The following is a 10,293-nucleotide window of genomic DNA, read 5'->3' on the forward strand; positions in this document are numbered from 1 at the left end:
TGCTTTGCACTTTTTCTGTTTCCCCTTTCCAAAATTCGGATGTTTCAGATACAGTTTTCCTTACCTGACACACACAATTTCTTTAAAACTTCTTTAGACAAAGAAGTTGTCTTCTTCTTTCTTCAGGCAAAACTTAACAGACCCTAATTGCTGAAGTACTTGAAAAATAAATAATAATAATAAACATGGGAAAAAAAAAGTGAGATGTTTATACAGAAGGATACAGATGAACATGTTTGCTAGGTTAAAAGGGTGATTCTGGGAACGCAGATGGATTTACAGTGCTGTCAGTTGCCACACGGACAACTGGCAAATTGCTTCACATCCACTTTAGGAGGTAGTTCTGTGGGTTTATGCTCGCTCAGGAATCAACTGGTATGTTCTGGCATGAATATACATGGCTCGAATCTTGAACGTTTCAAGCAACGTGGAAAAAATAAGCTGCCCTTGCTCAGAATCCCCCATCCCCCTGAGTGGTGCAGAGCTGGTGGCAGCCCCTGTGGCGCGCCCCCCTCCCCACCAGCGGACGGGAGCCTCGCTGCCTCTCCTCGGGCACGGCAAGGTGAGCTGGGCCCTGCCACGGCGTCGGGCGGCCTGTCCCACCACAGGCAGAGGGGCCCACAGCCACGGGGACCCCCTGCCCACGGGGACCCCCCTGCCCACGGAGAGCCCCCTCCCCACAGGGACCCGCCAGGGCTGGTTGCTGGCTTTTGTGTTTGAGTTTTGCCATAATGCTTGTGCAATTCGGCACAGCGGCATGGACAACAGCTATTCTTTTTAACGGAGGACAGTAAAATGCCAAAAATGCTTATTTTTTTCCTTCTGTGAATCAAGCCCCCAAATTTAAAAGAAAAATCTGTGAGTAAAAATTCTGTGTAAAAAAAGGAAAGGTGTGTTTTGATTTCAGTTTTAAGTTCTGTATTCAAATTTATGGCATTATAAAAAATAAAATTGCAAACCAGATATTAAAGTGAAGGCAAGAACGGGAAGAATCTGTTCCCAAAGTACCAGCACTGGTTGTTCTGCCATTGCCGGGCTGTTGTAATTCTCTCTCTGCACAATAAACTCCCCATGGAATTTACAATATTTTGATGGCTGAGTTTCAACAAAACTGCATTTTATGAAGATCTGAAGCTTGCTTTTGTCAGATGCTGCCTTTCAAAGGCTGAGCTGGTGGGGCCACCTGCATGCCCACAGAAGGGGCGGTGGCAGAGGGAAGCTGGGGGCATGGGGCGCAAGGAAATACAGGCAAGTCAGGGGAAAAAAAAAAAAAAGACTCCTGCAACAGTAATTGCTCATTACTTTTTGATCATTATCAAACTGAAGAGATAATATTGTCCCTGGCTTGGTTGGGTATAATTCTTTAAGTGTCTTTCTAGTGATATCTTCCATGACACAATGCAGCAGAAAGCAACCAGTCCAGGAAAGACAATCATTTAAATAAATGCTGATGAACACATGAGAAGAATTATGAGCCATGAGAGCCAAGAACAAGAGGGTGCTTCCATGGCTATGGACACAGCTGTACACGTGGAAGGATCAATAAATAATCAGGGTCAATAAAAACGAGATAAATTTATAGAGAAAATAACTTCTTATTTTTACTTTCTTGTTAATCAAAATTTTGGGAACACAAAAAGCCTTTGTAATCAATACATCTGAAGTGATCATTGAGATTAGCTCTGCTGGGGTTCCTGGGAAGTGGTATGCATAGAGCGTAAATGTTAGCGATGAGAACAGAGGAAAGGGCAGCACGTGGAGTCCTGTGGCCAGCATTAACACACGGCTCGCCTCGGAGGGGGCAGAGGGAAGCTCTGCAGCAGTCACTCCCTTGAAGAGCTGCCGAGGAGCCTGGACCCCAGCCACTCACGGCTTACATGGGGAATTCAGTGTCTGACACAGATCCTGACCTGTTTTGAGGAAATTGGAAGGAAATAATGTTATAAGCAAGAAAATCAGCACGCTGTCAAAAGTCAGCTGGCTTGAGTCACCGGGCATCACGTGAGATGGGTTTTAGTTTCAAGGGAAAAAAAGAGAAATCAAATAGAAGTGCATATATATGTATTTGTATATTTGTGCATGTATGTGTCCGCATGCATACATGAACAAGAAGGTTTTTAATAAATAAATAATAATTAAATGGTCAATTTTCTGCTAATACATGCGTTTAATATTTCACTACCAAAAGAGGTCTGGTTACATAACATAATTCACTCTTACATTCCTGTTAGAAACTTTAAGACATATATTTAAAACTAACAGTGATAAAAAAATGTAACCCCGGGTCATACTGCATTGCATTACAAAAGAAAATATGTCTAGAGAGTATTTCAATAAAAGTAGGAATAAAATAAAAAAGAATTTATCTACAGAATTAAAAGATTTTTTTTTTTCTATCAGAATATATTTTCGGGATATATTCCCTAATTGGATATTAAAAATAATCATAACAGAATATGACTGGAGAGAATGCAGGATATCTCAAAACACACGCTAGGTTGGCTTTACAATTTAGCATTATATTTTCTCCTGGTTTATAGCTTGTTTTGTTTTCCCCAAATGCAAAAGAAAAAACAGTCGTGGAAGTAAAAATCTCAGGGAGCTGAGTCCAAAATATAAGAGACCAAGCCTGCTGAACTGGGGGGTTGGACTACATCATCTCCAGAGGCGCCTTCCAGCCTCAACCCGTCTGCGACTCTGCCTAAATGCCTTCTTACTGGGAAGCCCGTGATGACTGAGAAGTGATAAGTTCAGGTGCCTAAAGACAGAGATATGATCAAACCGAGCGATATATGTGGTAGAGGTTGTGTCTGACTAATCACTTTAAAACCAGTACGTTTATATGAAGCATATGTACTATTTCTTCTTAAGTTCTTACCTATGTAGAAGCCTTTTAAAAATATTTTGAGTGGAGTTAGAGATACCAATCCTTTCTTACACTGTGATCCTCTGGGAGTGACAGTGCTCTTTTTGTATTTGCAAAATGTGTAACACTGGAGGTTTGGTACTAATCCAGATAACAAATTGTATCTCAATTATTTTGTAGAAATTCAAATACAATGGGTGGGATTTAACTGAATATACGCTTAGGAAGATGCTTAACCACAGGAACATCCTTCTCTTTTTCTGCAACTGAGTACATCTGAAAACTCCATAGATTAATTTGCATAACTGATCATCTTAAATATCAGTTTAACCAAAAAATTGTGAGATTTATTTGCCAGTCCTCATCTGAGTTATTCGAGATGAAAGAAGCCTGCTCCTCCATCATCTGGATACTAGCAGTAGATATTCAGCAGGTATAATTCAAACAAAACAATTTTATATAGCTTTTTATAGAACTATATACTCTATAAGGAACTGAGTGCTCAGTGGTCTCTTCTCTGGAGACAAATCCTAGACGCTTTGGGAAATCTTTACCGATCACTGGAGGAAACTACAAAGTCCTACTTTCAGAAGTGGAAATGGCCAAACAACCTAGAAATTTATTTCCTCTCGAGTCTGAGTAAGACTGAAGAGAAAGAAAAAGAAATGTATGGAGAAAGTAAAAGGCGTTTTGAAAAGTCAGCAGTGCAGCATTTGCGCAGAGGGAGGCTGCCGGCAGCCGGGGCCGGGCCTGTGCAGCCGCAGTACCCCCGCGCAGCCATGGGCTGCAGCTGGAAATGCCTCGCAGAGCAAAGCCGGTTTTATTCACTCCAGTGTTCCTGGACTACTGAGGTTTTTGTTGTCTGTCATGGATTTTACTTCCCCAGCCCTGATCTTGGCTGGGAGGAAGCTGAGCCTGTACGGCCTGCACTCCTCAGGCACCACACGCCCAGCGCAGCGCCGGGCAGTGCTGGCCGAACCCGGAGCCCGGAGCCCGGAGCATTTATTTTAAATAATTGCTGCTGTCCGGAGAGTTCTCTGCGCTTGTCTCGGTGCCCTGCCGAGTGAGAAACCACAATCAATAGATAGTCACTTGCCTCTGCAGTGGTGTGGGACTCCTTTCATTTTTGTATACTAACTTGGTAGGACTGACCCAGTTTTTCCTCTGGCGTTTTTGCCTGCCCTGCTCCAGATATAAGGTAGGTAATCCTGCGTGCCGGACAGGGCCACGGTGCGGCTGCTGCCCACTCCAGGTACCCTGCTGCGGGTGAGTCCCCAGGCAAACAACTGGCACCACAGAGCAAAGTCCCAGCAGACATTTTTTAATTCACATTCACCAGGCACATTGTTAAAAAAAATAAAGGTAAACCAAAAAGAAGTTCTCCTACCTCCAAGGAGAACACGTGTAAAGGCAGAGGAGCTGAGAGCTCTAGCAGCCTGGTCAGAGCCGACAGGAGCAAGGTTTGCCCTGCACTGGCCATAGCACAGAAGCAAAGCGACCCGCAGGTAGAATGCAAACTCACAGAGTGTGCTGGGCAACGGCAAGATTGTGAGCAACGAAAGCAAACAGGAGTTTTCCACCAGTCTTTTGTAGATACTTTTTTATAGAATGGTTTGGGTTGGAACTAGAGATCCCCCTAGTTCCAGCCCCCTGCCATAGGCAGGGCCCCTGCCCCCAGCCCCATCCAGCCTGGCCTTGGGCACCCCCAGGGACGGGGCAGCCACAGCTCCTCGGGGCAGCCTGCGCCAGGGCCTCACCGCCCGCAGAGGGAAGGATTTCTTCCTAATGTCTGATCTAAACCTACCTGTTACGCAGTCCTGTTATACTTGCATAACGTGTCTGTACACATATATGTTATACATAGACTGTTTAAATATCTGCATTTCTAAATGCCATGCTATAGCCCAGAGTTGGCCTTCTGTTGAAAAACGTCAGGCAGTGAGCCGCATAATACCACACAGATCCCCTTTCAGAAAATATTGTAAGTATTGTGATTTTAGTATGCTAGTTTTTCAGACTATCCCATTGTATAGCTAACCTTAAACTTCCAGCATTCATATTTATCGCATTTGCATATGCACTAATTCTCAGCCCCACATCTTCCACCTGCCTATTACAAAGTTAGCTATTTTTACTGTAATTTTCATTGCATTCCCTTTCCCTTCTTTTCATCAGAAGAGCACACTCTTAAGATGTTTTTTTTCTTTACTTTTGCTGTAGAACTTCATCATAGTAATGGAAAAAATGTCAGAAATATTGAAGAAAAAAACATAGTGAAATGTCACACAAAAGGAAGAAGTCTTTCATCCAGCGAGTTTGTCAAAAGATGCTATTTGACACATAACTGCTTCGTTTATGGACTGTCAGATTAAAAAGCAGCATTTTTCTCCAACAGAATGGCAGAAGATTGTCAGGAGCGGTGGGACACATACAAGTCACACAGACGAGGCTTTTCGGGAGCTGGAAATTAATACCTTGGCTAAAGAAACATTGTCATTTAAGAAAAGGTTAGAGGTAAGAGAGATGGAAAGTGATTACAGACCGGGAGGAAGCCGGTTAGCTGTTAGCAGAGCCTGGCCTGGCTGCGTCACCGTGCTGCTTGGGGACCCAACTGCCCCACAGCCGGGTCTGAGACCTGGGCCTGCGGTGAGAAATGGGGTCTCTGCCTGGGAAGCAAAGCCTTTCCTTGGGAAAAGAAAGGCCAAAACCACATCTCTGAAAAAATATATATATATATCTAAAAATAGCTGTATTAGAGCAATGCAATGCTGCTTCTTGCAGTGGTGCGGGACCATCAGCCCAGCTGCCTCTGCAGATCACCAGCTGGTTGTCCAGTATCAGACTGAGCTCAATCACACCCGCAGCAAAAGAAGAGAACGAGCTTCCCGCAGAGCAGCCTGCCCCCTGAAAGCACACAAGCAAAGGGAACGCGTGGCAGCTCCCTGCAGCCACACCAACAGCAGCAGCCGCTGGGGCTCGCAGGAGCCAGGCAGGACCCTGAAGTGGGGGGGGTGGGCAGCGAGCGCACCACAGGTGATAACTCCTGCACTTGCTTTTTGAAGAAAACAGCTGAGTGGCTGAGGTTTTGGGTCGATATCAGGAGAAAAACAATGTTTTTTTTTTCCCCTAAACAAACAAAAAAAGTTTATGAAAAATGTATTTGAATTATTTATGCTGGTTTAGATAACAAACCTAATGATGAGTAGTTGGGGGTGGTGGTGTTACATTTTTCTTAGCATTAGAAAAGTGGGCTACAAAGGAAAATAACATGATATATAGAGAGCTGGAATTATTTAGAAAAAAATCAGATAAAGCTCACAACACTCTGGAGATGGTCCTTTTATTCTTTTCAAATCTGTAATATTCATTTTATTTCTTTCATCTTTTTTAGCTTGAAGTTAATTGATAAGAGACAAAAATGCTCTAGATACCTGTGACAGATTAAAAAAAAAAGGACAATTTTGCATAGAGAAATCAGTTATTTTGTCCAGATCCTGGGCCATGCGGGGATTCTGTTGTCTATATTTGAAATGTAACCTCTGTAGCTAATAGACTTTCTTTACAGAAAATATTTGCTGTTCTGGCTATGAAGCAGACATCACCTCATGTTTGGTTTGGTGAAGCAAGGAGTCAAATACTATAACTAAATGCCCGGCCAGGTAGCTCCATCACACACACACAAATCACACAAATAGCTGCAGGTTTCACAGAGATTATTGAGGTCGTTGTCTGGATTTCTGCCTGAGAGCAGGGTGAGCTACAGCAGATCGAACATGCTGATGGGCACTGTTTCACCTTGCTGGGAAGGTGCACTTGCCCCCCACACCCCCAGCCCCGCCGAGGTGCCCATGTCTCGGGGGCTGCTGCCTCACTGCCGCTGAGCAGCGCGGCTGCGTTCGGCCTTAGCACCTTGTGGCTGAGGGAGAACAAGCCACGGTGGTGGACTTTAGTCTACCACTAACCCCTGCAACTAAGTGTCCATCTACGTGTTTCTTGAAGACTTCCAGGGATGGTGACTCAACCTCTTCCCCAAACAGCCTGTCCCAGTGCCACGCAACCTTGTCAGTAAAGAAATTTCTCCTAATACCCAACCTAAACCTCCCCTGGTGCACCTTGAGGCCATTTCCCCTCGTCTTACCACTTGGTGCTTGGGAGAAGAGGCTGATCTCCGTCTCATTACAACCTCCTTTAGGTAATTGTACAATAAGGTCTCCCCTGAACCTCCTTTTCTCCAAGCTAAACAACCCCAGCTCCCTCAACCACTCCTCCTAGGACTTGTGAGGCTTAGACTATTGCCTGCGTAGATGATCTTCCACATCTCCTGAGTGGTAATTGCAAGAACATGATTGACTTACATGCATTATTTAACCATGTCTATTGGATATCTTGCCTTCTCAGCAAGAAAGCAACATCTTCCACGTTCCCATACTGACAGGTCCCTCTGCCCGCTCCGGTTGCCCCAGGGGAAAGCATTCCGGCAGTCACAGAGCAGCCTCAGCATATTGCTGGCTCTTCTGCCTTGTAAATTAATTCCTGCTTCAGGAAGTAGAAAGAGTAGTAGGCAGATATAAAGTCAACTAAAGCAACTCATTGAAGGATAATAGACACTGAGCAAGAAATTGCCCACATGTAAAATTTGCGATGTATCTCAGCAGACTTCCTTTCTATTCTTCCAAAGGATTGGATTTGACAGCAAGCTTCACATTTAAGCTATTAAGCTGCTGGCTTTCATTTCCTTGCTAAAATAAAATGGAAATCTGTGGCTAGTCAGAGCTCAAAAGAGGGAAAACATTTTCTTCTTTCCCATCAGAGTAATAACAGTCGAGCATGTAAGCCTGGCTCCAGGCTCCTCTTCTTCCTCTTTCCAGAGCAGAAGGCTGTCCTGCAGCCCACCCACCCCACTCCTGCAGCACAGGCAGGCTGCTGGCGCTGCCCTGAGAAGGGCTCCGAGCACCCAGCTGCAGGCAGGGGGAGAGCGGCAGCGATGCACAGGCAGCCACCTCAGCGATGTTCTGGCACGTTGTGTTGGTTTGGCAAGGTTTTATTATGTTTACCACTGATGATCTGGAGGAAGCAGCAAGAAATTCTCCCTCATCCATACCTAGGCTCTCCTGATCCCCAGCGCTGGAACAAAAGAACGTGCTGCACATTTCACCCCCTGTGAATCCCGGTGCAGCCAAACGCTAACAAAATGCTGCATTTTTAATCCTGCTCTGCGTTCAGCAGCAGTGTTGTTCAGGGAACGGATGCTACCAGGGCAGGATGCAAAGCAAATGGACGGTTACAGATGTGACACTGGGCACCTGTCATTTCGACCACCAGCTGAGCATCAGCACACACCAGGTGCTTGATTACAAGCGTCTCATTAAGGGGATATGCTATGAATAGGTTGTTCTAAAATTTAGCTTTCATTTTTAAAGGAATAAGCTGCAGACCTGTCTTTGCATTTTTAAAGGATTAACTTGATTACAAGGTGAAAAAGAAAAAAAAAACAACTCACAGAATGGCTGAGATTGGAAGGGACCTCTGAAATCACCCAGTCCAATCCCCCTGCCGAGCAGGATCACTTAGAGCACCTTGCACAGGATGGCATTCAGGCGGGGTTTGGATATCTCCAGAGAAGGAGACTGCACAGCCTCCCTGGGCAGCCTGCCCCAGTGCTCTGTCACCTCCCAGTACAGAAGTGCCCCCTCATACTGAGCAGGAACCTCCTGTACTTCAGTCTGTGCCCATTACCTCTCATCCTGTTGCTGGGCACAACTGAAAAGAGACCGGCTCCATCCTCTCGACACCCTCCCCTCAGGTATTTATACACATTAATGAGGTCTCCCCTCAGTCTCCTCTTTTCCAGGCTAAACAGGCCCAGTTCTTTCAGCCTGACCTCACGACATGTAAACAGAAAAATAATCTCCTGAACAGTTACTTTTGTCCATGAAAATGTGGACTGGAGATTCACATTCCAGCTGTAGTTCTCCCACCTACAACACAACTACAAATGACCCAGCTTTGTCATAAGAGAAGTAAATTTTTCTCCTACTCTTCACTTGCAGAGCTCTCATAAACCCTCATTGCTCTGACGCTAACGCCTTTTAATTCTCGCTTACTAAATATATTCACAGGCACATTACACAGATCTGCTTTTAGGACAACATCATCCCTTAGTTTAATTAATTCTTCTCCCTTTTTAATGTTTTTTCCAATGCTGTGTTTATAGAGAGGAAATACATCTTCCCTTTGCTTTGGCTTTCCTTTGCTAGGCACCCTCAACATCCCCATTTACCTCGACGTGATCCACGAGGAAATGAGCTGCACCAGCCCAAGGAGCCACCGTCAGCAGCCGAGCAAACAGCAGCACCTCATGCAGATATCCTCCATCTCCTCCACCTCTGGGGAGCCTGATGATGGTGGTGGCCACAGGCTGGGTGCCGGGGGATCAGCAGCAGCGGGGGGGGGGGGGGGGGGGGGGGGGGCAGGCACAAGCACCCCAGAGCAGCACCCCGGGGGTCTTGGTTTGTCCCCAGGGCCAGCTCACACCACACGTGGGCAGAGGAGCTCCACGTGGCCTTGTCACAGACCGCACAGTTTAAAATTATGCCTTGTATCTATTCCTAATGTTCGAAGATGAAGATGTTTATTTATTTTAACAGGTGGGTACAGAAATGAAGTGACGCAGATTGTACAGGGCGGTACTGTGATAAATGCTCAACACCCGGCCTGTCACTGCACTTAAGGAAATGTAGTGCCATCAGATTAGGTCTGCAAAGAGCTGACGGCTTCTGTGTCTCCACTGAAATTACTGACCATCTCTAAGGCTGCTAAATAATCACAAGATGCCCTTGACCAAATGATATTTTCATCCAGCTTTCATATGACCAGAAAATCCAAACTATCTGTCCAGCCATGCTTACAGGAACTCATTGACTTCAATAACACTTGAGCTGAAAATAAAATCTATGCACAAAAAGGATGAAAACAAGGCAGTTAGGCCTGAGCAGGTAGGCAATCCTACACTGTAATGATACACAAAAATCAATACGGTCTTCAACAAAGAATTTGCCACCTCCCATGTCATTGCCTAAATATGAGCCCTCACCAACAAAGAGTATATATTTTTTTTTCCTATTGGCTCCACGTTCAATTATTAGGTAAATATCTCTCTCATTTTGAGTTACCATTTTTGCATTTTTTCCTGACCTAAGCGCTCCCTTTATTTATTTATTTTAAATTTGCAGGTGGAAATTTGGAAAACAGATTTAAGCAAACACAAGTCATCAGTCATTTACAAGGCTTATACATTAATCAGATACATATCTCAGACTCAAAACACTGTTGTCAACTTAACTTAGCTTTTTAACAAGCTTAGGGCTTGCCTGTCCTCCCCCCCCCCCCTTCAGATCTTAGGAAGAAAATGCGCATCTAAAATTTGC

Source organism: Anser brachyrhynchus (genome assembly GCF_964034855.1).
Source record: "Anser brachyrhynchus genome assembly, chromosome: 5".
NCBI classification, from domain to species: Eukaryota; Metazoa; Chordata; class Aves; order Anseriformes; family Anatidae; genus Anser; species Anser brachyrhynchus.